The sequence below is a fragment of the Falco peregrinus genome, chromosome 8 (genome assembly GCF_023634155.1).
Source record: "Falco peregrinus isolate bFalPer1 chromosome 8, bFalPer1.pri, whole genome shotgun sequence".
Classification (NCBI taxonomy): Eukaryota; Metazoa; Chordata; class Aves; order Falconiformes; family Falconidae; genus Falco; species Falco peregrinus.
This window is the reverse complement of record NC_073728.1, coordinates 699600-708286: the sequence shown is the minus strand read 5'-3', so window position 1 is coordinate 708286 and position 8687 is coordinate 699600. Positions and strand designations below refer to the sequence as shown.

The following is an 8687-nucleotide window of genomic DNA, read 5'->3' as shown; positions in this document are numbered from 1 at the left end:
CCAACGGGCACCTTCCCTTGTCATACAGAGCATCCTCTCGGATGCTCTGGACAGTTTCTGGTAGATCTCTGGAGAAGAGCTTCTCCCCAGGCCTCTCCCATGGGCTTGCTCACCCCCGGAGCCCTTCCCAAGCACAGCCCCAGCAGGTGGATGCAGCCGGCGTTGCAGGGAAGAACAAGCAGCACGCACCACAGTCAGCACTGCGGGAAAGCTGGGACCCCAGACACCCACCCAGGCTCTCCAATCCCAGCCTGGCCCACAAGAGTGCCTTTATCTCCCTTTCCCAGAAGTGCTGAATTCCCCTTCCAGCATTAGCCACTGGACCCACGCTGCTTCTTGCTGCAGTGTACAACAGCCACAAGAGAATTTGCTAGATGTCTCTGATTTCCTGCATTTTTCCTGAACAGGGCGGGTGTGTAACTCTCTGAATCACTTCTATTTGAAGCAAGGCATTGCTTAGGGTCAACAGTGAAACGAGACACGGGCCATCAAAAGCTGACTACTTTTCCCCTTCTTTGCCATGGTCACGGCCTACCCCACAGACTCGCCCCTGGCCGTGTCGGCCACCGGCTGGGTGAAGGTCATGGCTAACAGGGCAGGGGCTCCTGTGTGGCGCTCATCCAGCCCTGATTGCCAAGGGTGAAGCCTTAGCACCCAGGTGGGATAAAGCCTTCGCAAGCAAGGGTGGTGCTCCAGGGGCACCACAATTCCTGCCGAAGCTCACCACACATTTCATTTCCCTGTGGCGCCTGGCAGGACACGAGCGGCTCTTGACTGCTGCTAGTCCCCCCATCTTTTGGTAAAAATGGAAGTTTTTCCTCCTGCTGGGCCTGCTCCAGTTCCAGCGCCTTGGGGCCTGAGGCCTGGCACGGCCTGTGTGCCAGAGGCCTTCCGACCGCTAGGCCGGCCTCCACCAAGAGGAGTCTGCCTCAGGCCACAACGGTCATCTCTAGGAAAAACGGCTTCTTTTATTGAGCAGGGCCCTGTCCAAACCCCAGGGCAAAGCGCTGGCCGCAGGCGCAGGGAGGTGGCCCTTGCCCCCTGCCCTGTCCTGCTCGGGGCTCCCCCGGGCAAGGCAGGCCCGGCCATACTGGAGAGGGCCCCAGCCCCGCCCCGCAGGCCCCGCCCACTTTCCGTTGGGCTCAGACCGTTGGTCACGGGGAGCCCACGGCCACCACAGGCAGCAGGGCAGAGCCGTGCTGGCACGCAGCGGCGCTGGCAGGAGGCAGCCTCTGGCCCAGCAGCGCTGCCACAGCACCAGCACCCCGCTTCCCAGCCTCGCCGTCGCCGGCTGGGCCCCCTCCTCGCTGCACGGCCAGGGCCCTCCTCTCCCGGGCAGGATGGGCCAGGCCAGCTGCTGCTGCGGCTCCAGGTGGGCTCCCCCCGGGCTCGGGGACACGCGGGCACAGCTGGGCCACGCAGCACTGGCGTTGCTCATGCCCGCCGCTCTCTGCTCTGCAGGGAGGCTCTCAGCGACGCCGAGCCGGTGCTGAGCGCGGACGTGCGGCTGACCCGGGGCCGCAAGAGGAGCGAGAGGCGCCTTCTGCTCCTCCACGAGGAACTGGTGGTCGCCAAGTTGCGGTAAGACCCTCAGAGCCCAGATCCTTGCCCCCAGCCCCGGCCCAGGGACACCCTGGCACCAGCCCCAGGCCCCGGCCCCTCGGTGCTGGAGGCACCAACGTCCGTCCCAAGGGCAGGTGGGGGACAGGGCTCTGCGCGTGGGGACCCAGCCCAAGGAGCCCCCCTCCAGCTCAGTGCCCGCCTCTGCTCTCTGCAGACATGGCACCAGCCTGCGCCCACAGCTCCGCCTGGCGCTGGACCAGCTGTGGGTGCTCAGCAGCGGGAAGGAGGCTGCGGGGCAGGATGGACAGGAGGAGGAGGAAGGCACCGATGAGGACAGCACCTCTGTCATCCTCGCCTGGCCCACCGGCTCCTGCATCGCCACTTTTGGGTGAGTCGTGGTCGGGCAGCAGAGGTTCCCAGCCGTGCCCACGCCATCCCATGAACACAGGCCTCTGCCTTGCGTGCAGAGCTGGGCAGGGAGCAGGCAGCTCGCTGGCAGGGAGGGAGGGATGTGGGATGTTTCCCCATCCTGCATCCCCTGGTCACCTTTTGGTCCCCAGAAGGGAAGGGCAAATGCAGCCGCTCAGGCAGGACAGAGCGACCCAGGGCTTGGACAGCGCCCCTGTCCTGCCCCACAGCACAGGGCTGTGCAGGCACCCACCTTTGCCCAGGGCTGGGGGCAGCAGGGCCTGACGCTCTCTCTCCTCTCTATCTGCAGATCCCAGGCACTGAAGGAGCTGTGGGTGGCCACGCTGCTGGGGTAAGCCGGGGGGATGCTCCAGGAGAAGCTGGATGGACGGGGGAACACAGCCCCCAGCTGGGGAAGGTGCCCCCGTGGCTGCGAGCAGCTCTCGGGCACAGCTGCCTGACAAGAGACAAGAGACGGCTTGGGGCTCACCCAGCTCTCTCCCTCTCCCTTCCCGGTGCACAGGACACCAGAAGGACGCACGGGAGCCCGCGTCACCCATCTGACATCCATCAAGCTCCTGGAGAAGGAGCTGAGCCGCCGCCACGCCGTGAGTGTCTCTCTGCTCTGGGCCCTGTCCCCAAGCACTGCTCCTGCAGCCGAGCAGCAGAGCCATGGCTGCTCACCTTCTTCCCCTCCTTCTCTCCTGCCCAGTGGAGGACACTGCGCGCCAGGAGCCTGGAGAGGCTGATGGAGGCACAGGCAGAGGTGAGAATGGCTGCCTTGCACCTGCCTCTGGCTGCACCGGGATGCGCAGGGACTGGGGTGACCTTGTGCGGGAGGGACAGAGGGTCTGATGGTGCCACTCAGGGAGCAGAGAGTTTTGGGAAGCCAGCAGCACGCCAGCACGTTCTGACTGGTGACACTGGGAGGAACCCTGCCACATGGGGAAGAGAGCCCGGGAGGGCAGAGGGTCCCAGCTCTGCCGCGCTCAGGCTGCTGGTGGCCCTTTCTGCTGCGGGGCTGCTCTCCAAGCACAGCCCGATTCTTGGTTCTTGCAGGCTCATCCCAAGCAAGGGCCTGCGACGGCCCCATCTGCAAACGCAGGGGGACTTTGCCCCGCACCAGGTGAGTTTGGGAAAGCAAGGCAACCTCCTGCAATGCTGTGCTCACTTGTCCCGAGTGTCGCCATGCAGGTTGGGCAGCCCACGGAAGGATGTCACCTGGACGGACAAGGACAACTGCTGGGCAGTGCCTGCTGGATATGCTTCTGCGGGGACACGGAGCCTCTGCTGCTGCCCGCAGCTTGCAGGAGGGCAGGGCGAAGGCTGGCACAGGCTGAACCCGTGGCACGATGGCTCTCAAGAGCCTCTAAGTCAACACCTCCGAGCCACAGCCGCGGTTCCAGCTGCTGCCTCCCTGCCCATCCTGCCGCACCACACAGCACCGTGCTGCCGGCAGGGCAGCGCAGGGCAGGGCAGGCGCTGGGACCGCTGGCCTGGGGTCTCCATTGGTGGTGTCTTACTCTGTTTTCCTCTGCAGCAGGAGGGAGCAGCAGCAGGAGCAGCACCAGCAGGAGGAGGATGGGGCTGCCCTGGCCTTTCGCCCTGCGGCGCACCCCGGCCGCTGCCCAGGCGCCAGGGCAGGCGGGCTCCAGCTGCAGCAGGGCGCTCTTTGGGCAGCCCCTGGCAGCCCTCTGTGGGGAGGACAACATGCTGCCCCGGCCCATCCAGGTAAGCCAGCCTGGACAGACGGGGTCCCCAGCCGTCCCTCCGGCTGCTCTGGAGAGGGCCTGCGTGTCCCCAGCAGCTGCGGGGACAGGGCACTGGGCTCTGCACCCCCAGAACCTGCTTCTGGTCCCAGACCCTTTGTGGCCCTTAGGCAACCACGTCTGGGGCAGAGCTCTGGTCCTTGCCACCGCTTGGTTCTTCAGCCAAGCAAGTGGCCTCCTGCCTCTCCTGCAGGAGCTGCTGGCTGTCCTGCACCAGCAAGGACCAGCAACGGAGGGGATATTCCGAAGAGCTGCCGGTGGGACAGAACTTCGGCAGCTGCGCGAGGCCCTGGACCGCGGCAAGGACATCGACGTAGGAAGCCAGCCTGTGCTGCTGCTGGCCGTCATCTTGAAGGTGAGCACTTCTGACCTGCAGCTGGAGGAGCTCCTGGCTGGCCTGCAGCGTTCAAAGGCTCACCTGCAGCCCTTGGCATTGCAGGACTTCCTGCGAAGCATCCCCACCAAGCTCCTCGTCGTCGACCTCTACGAGGACTGGATGGCAGCCATGGAGAGGGCCAGCAAGCAGGCCAAGGTGGAGGAGCTGAAAGCGTAAGTGTGGGCAGCAGCCTGCCTGGTGAGCAGGGACCGGGAGAGTTCTGGGACCTGCCTGCAAAGGCACGGGCTCCTCAGAAAGCTGTCTTTTCGGGCAGCTGCAAAGCTGTGCAACACGGCCGCTGGCTCCCACCCGCCTGGGGCCAGCTGCAGGGACGGCTGTGGGCACCCTCTGCTTCATCAGCCTTGTCTTCCTCTTCCCTCAGGGTGGCTGACAAGTTGCCTGCGGCCAACCTCCTCCTCCTGAAGCGGCTGATGGCCCTGCTGCAGCACATCGGCCACAACGCAGCCACCAGCAGAATGAGCTGCAGCAACCTGGCCATCTGCGTCGGGCCCAACCTGCTGAGCCCACCCAACGAGGACCTGCTCCCGCTGCAGGCCATGCTGGCGGTGACCGAGAAGGTACGCCCTACCCAGCAGCCAGTGCTGCCTTCCCGGCCCATCGGAGCTTGGCTGTTGCGAGGTCCCTGGCTGCCTCCTCCCTTGGGCCAGTGCTGGTGGGCTGGGTGCCTGGAAGAGCAACCCCCAGCCGCAGCCGCCTGCGCAGGCGAAGGGTCAGCAGTGGGAAAGGCTGCTTGACACGTCTGCAGGCACCTGGCTTGAGACCAAGGCTTTGATGTCTGCAGGTGAACGTGCTGGTGGAGTTCCTCATTGAAAACTGCGGGGACATCTTTGGGGAGGAGGTGGCCGGCCTCTCCCCTCCATCAGCCGAGGAGGTGCCAGCACCCATGGACAGGGGCACAGGTAGGAGGCGGGACTGAGGCTTGTCACAGACACTGGGGCTTGGGATGCCAGAAACCTCAACGCCGACGAGACAAGTGGTGTAGGGCTCGGCTGGGCTTTGCTTAGGTGTTCTTGACTTCCAAGAAGTCGCGCTGCTGCACGTGCTTTTGCTTTCCAGAGCTGCGGTGCGAAGAGCAAAGTGGCCCTGCAGGCACAGCAGAGACCCAGCGTCCGGCAAAAGCCTTTCTGGATGCAGCCGCCTCTGTGCTGGACATCGACAGCGGAGCTGGGGGAGACACAGGGGCAGGGCCCAAAGCGGCAGAGGTACGGCAGCTCCACAGACGCTGGGGCAACATGTCTCAGGTGGGACAGTAATTTCCCAGGAGGCCAAGCAGCCGCTGGGCCTCCTCCTGGCAGCCGCTCTCTTGTGCCTTTGGGGTTCCTCCTCTCCCCCCAGAGTGGTGCGTGTTAAGGAAAACTGGAAAGGCTGTTTCTGGAATGCATTTCATGAAGTATGATCTGCTTCATCAAACAAAACATACCTACAAAATACCCACAAAAGGACAGAAAGGAGTAGCTGCCACCTTGAGAGGGCTTTTGCTCAAATCCTACTCCGTCGCAGCTTCATCAAGTCTAGGCTGCGTTGGCTGGACTGTGCAAAATGTGCACGATGCAAACCAGCATCTCCTCTGTAGAGCTCATACAGCAATTTGGCAGTCAGGCCCTCACTACCCCAGGCTGTCACTTGCCACCCGTTACCTCCCAAGTTTCTGGTTTAGGCACCTCCAGATTTGCCTCCAGGCACCCCCGAGGGCACGGCAGAGTCCCTGGCACGCCTGCCACAACTGACCAGCCTGCCCCAGGAAACCAGGTAGGAAGAGCTCCCCTTGCCTGACCTGAGAGCTCCCTGCAGGGGCTTGGGGCTTTCCCCATCTCATCATGCTGTGGGATGGAAAGGTTTGCAGGCTCCCACCAGGAGAAGGAAAAGTCAAGGAAAAGGAAGAGAAAAGAAGCCTGGGCAGAGGAGAGGGACAGCCAAGCACAAATAAAAAGGAGAAGAGAGGAAATGACTTTGTGGACCCAAACCTGAGAAAATGCAGGAAGCTGCAGCACGTCAGGAAGGCCAGGTGCGTACCACGCGCTGCTGCCCATCTTTCCCAGCCCTGAACACGGCCCTAAGTCAGCCCAGCTGGCTGGCAAGGGCCGGCGAGGGCTGGTGCTGAGCAGGGTTTGGGATGAGTCCCACGGCAGCTCCCCGGGGGCTCCCCGTCGAGCCCTGCTGCGCGGCACAGGGGCACTGTCAGCATCCCTGCGCACGCACAGCTCCCTAGGGACATCACCCCTGGGGAGAAGGCACCGGAGCCGGCCTCGAGTGGAGGCCAGCAAGAGCTGTCCCTTCTGGGCCATGAGGAATTCCTCGGAAACAGCGTCCCCCAAAGAGGGGGGAACCAAATCCTGCCTCTTCCTGCCTCTGGGGGCTTATCAGAGCTTTCTGACTCTGTCGTTGCAGGTGCCGACTGATTTTCACCGGCTGAACAGCTGTGACTCCTGGGCCCCTGCAGCTGCTGTTGACAATAAAAGAATCTTTTCCCTCTCCTGACTGTGTCTGCCATAGGGTCTTGTGGAGTGGGGAGCGCTTGTGCTGGGGTGGACCCTCGGGGAGGAGATTGGGATGGTCCCTTGCCCCAGCACCCTTTCCAGCGGGCATCGGGGCTGAGCTGAGGGGCTTTAGGAGGAAAAGCAAAGCACAGAGCCACACAGGAGGGGGGGTTGGAAGGGACCCGTGGAGGTCCTCTGGGCCAAGCCCTCTGCTCCAGCACGCTCGCCTCGAGCAGGTTGCTGAGAACTGTGTGCCCTTGGCCTTTGAAGATCCCCAAGGACAGAGACTGCACAACCTCCTTGGGCAACCTCTGCCAGCATTTGACCGCCCTGCGGGGAAAAATTTGCCATTTCAGTCTCTCCTTTCACTGTACCACATTCCAGAACAGCCATGACATGACCAGCTCAGGCTTGAAACCAAGTGCTGTGGCCAGCCTTCAGGGCCAGCAGGGACCGGGGGCGAGGGGAAGTGTTTTAGGGTCGGACCGTGGGGGCCGGAGGGAGGGATTTGAGGGACGGACGCCGAGGAAGGCCTCATCCCTGCAGCGATGGCTCAGGCTCAGGGCAGGGCTCTTCTCTGGATGCCACGGGGTCGATTGCAAAGGACCAGGCCGCCCCACGCAGGGAGCAGGTGCGTGCCGGGGTGCCAGGGGCCCTGCCTGGCTGTTCCCAGCCCAGCCCCGGCTGGGGCCAGCCCTGCGCTGCAGCCCTGGGGCCGAGGCGCAAGGAGCCGGGCATTGCTGAGGGTGCTGCACCCTGCCGGGCCCCGCCGCCGGCTGCCGGCTGCCCTGGGCTGCCCCTTGCTCTCCCCAGCTCTGCCTGCTGCCAGCGCCGGGGGCACCGCCACGGGGCCTGCCCCCTGCCCACAGCTGCCCTGACCCACAGCTGCAGCTGTACGTGGTGCCCACATCGCACAGCTGGGGCGGGGGTGGCAGGTCTCTCTGGGGGCAGCCTGGGACTGGGGGCAAAGCCAAGCCCATCCCTCGCTTGTGATCTTTGTCCCCAGGGAGAGCCAGTGCAGACGTGTGCTGCGCTGGGGAGTGTCCCGCGGGGAGGTGACGGCCGACTGCAGAGCAGCACTGAGACCCGCGCGACAGCAACGGCAGCCGGTGGCCGCAGAGCAGCCCAGGGGAGCTGGTTCCCTCGACGGGCCCCAAAGCAGCCTTCCTCAGCCCCTGCTTTTGGTGACATGTGGAGCAGCGCGGGGATGTCTCTCAGGCTTCCAGGCCTGAGGAGGCTTTCCTCCTCAGGGGCACTGTCAGAAATCCTGCTCCCAGGATTAAAGCACCCCTCCCCCCATGGATCCGAGGCTGTGTGTCCAGCCCCCTGGAGCTGGGTACAGGTGCCCTGAGCGGTCTCTCAGGGAGGATGGGGCCACCTGCCTGGTGGCTCTGACACAGAAATGATGAGCTGAAGCCCTGTGGTGGTGGAGGGCTGGCTCAAAGCCTCCGAGTGCCTCAGCCTCTCTGCCCAGGAGCGTTTATCTCAGGCCCTTTTCCAGGGTGTGAAGACACATGCCGGTGTTGTCCTGGTGCCTCCATCTTGTTCTCACTTGAAGGTTGTGATGCCTGAGGTCAGGGACCACCTGAAGGCCCTGGCGGAGATCTCCAGGGACTTTGTGCTCCGTTTTGTGTTGCCTTAGGGCTACAGTGTGCTGGGGTTTGGCGGCAACAAGGTTATGGTATGCCAGAGGTCAAGCGAGTTAGTGTCAAAGTGTGTTATTGTTATGGACAGAATCTGTGTTTGTTGGCCCTGTGTTCCTGGGGTTATGGCATTTTTATCTTATCTTGTGATCTGTGTGGTGGGTTTTTTTTGTGGAGAGTGCCTTTTTTCAGCTATTTTGCCTTTGTGGGGTTTGGATGGGGGCCTTTGGTTTGTGTACGAAGTTTCTTCTCGTTGTTTTTCTGCTGTGCTGGTGGATGGTGGTGTTTTTTCTGTCTTGAAACCATCGTTACTGGCCTAATAGATCTCCTGCAGGTCAGGCAGTGTCACTTCTGGCGTGGTCTGACTCATTTCTGGTGAGCTGGTAGGTAGGTGTGGAGGACTTGTGGTCCCTCCATGGAGAATGACTGC

General features: G+C 63.1%; 1 pseudogene; it reads left to right on the top strand.

Moving 5' to 3' along the window:
- The first annotated feature begins 520 nt into the window (after window positions 1-520).
- LOC129785005 (hydrocephalus-inducing protein homolog) overlaps window positions 521-8687 on the top strand; it is a 79861-nt pseudogene continuing 71694 nt past the window's right edge.